The sequence below is a fragment of the Triticum aestivum genome, chromosome 6A (assembly GCF_018294505.1).
Source record: "Triticum aestivum cultivar Chinese Spring chromosome 6A, IWGSC CS RefSeq v2.1, whole genome shotgun sequence".
NCBI classification, from domain to species: domain Eukaryota; kingdom Viridiplantae; phylum Streptophyta; class Magnoliopsida; order Poales; family Poaceae; genus Triticum; species Triticum aestivum.
Window position 1 is genome coordinate 53,248,708 of NC_057809.1, and position 496 is coordinate 53,249,203.

The window sequence follows — 496 nt, forward strand, 5'->3', positions numbered from 1 at the left end:
TCTTCTTCTTCTTCCTCCTTTCCTTTTTCCTCTTCTTCTTCTCCTCCTCTCCTGTTTTTTTCTTCTTCTTCTTCCTCTTCTTCTTTTTTCTTCTCCTCCTCCTCTTCTTCTTCCTCCTTTCCTTTTTCCTCTTCTTCTTCTCCTCCTCTCCTGTTTTTTTTTCTTCTTCTTCTTTTTCTTTCCTAAAACTGAACTAAACCTAAAACTAAACCTAAATCTAATCTAAACATAAACCTAAAACTAAAAAAACAGAAAAAAAAGGAAAAAACTAAATCTAAACCTAAAACTAAACTAAGACTAAACCTAAACCTAAAACTAAACCTAAAACTAAAACTGAAACTAAATCTAAACTAAACATAAACCTAAAACTAAAAAACAGAAGAAAAAAAGGAAAAATAGAGGAGAGGTAGAGCTCACCTGGGTCGGTGGAGGAGGTGGCCGGTGGAGGAGGGGGCGGGGCAGCCTGGGGCGGCAGCGCCGGCACAGGGCGGTGGGG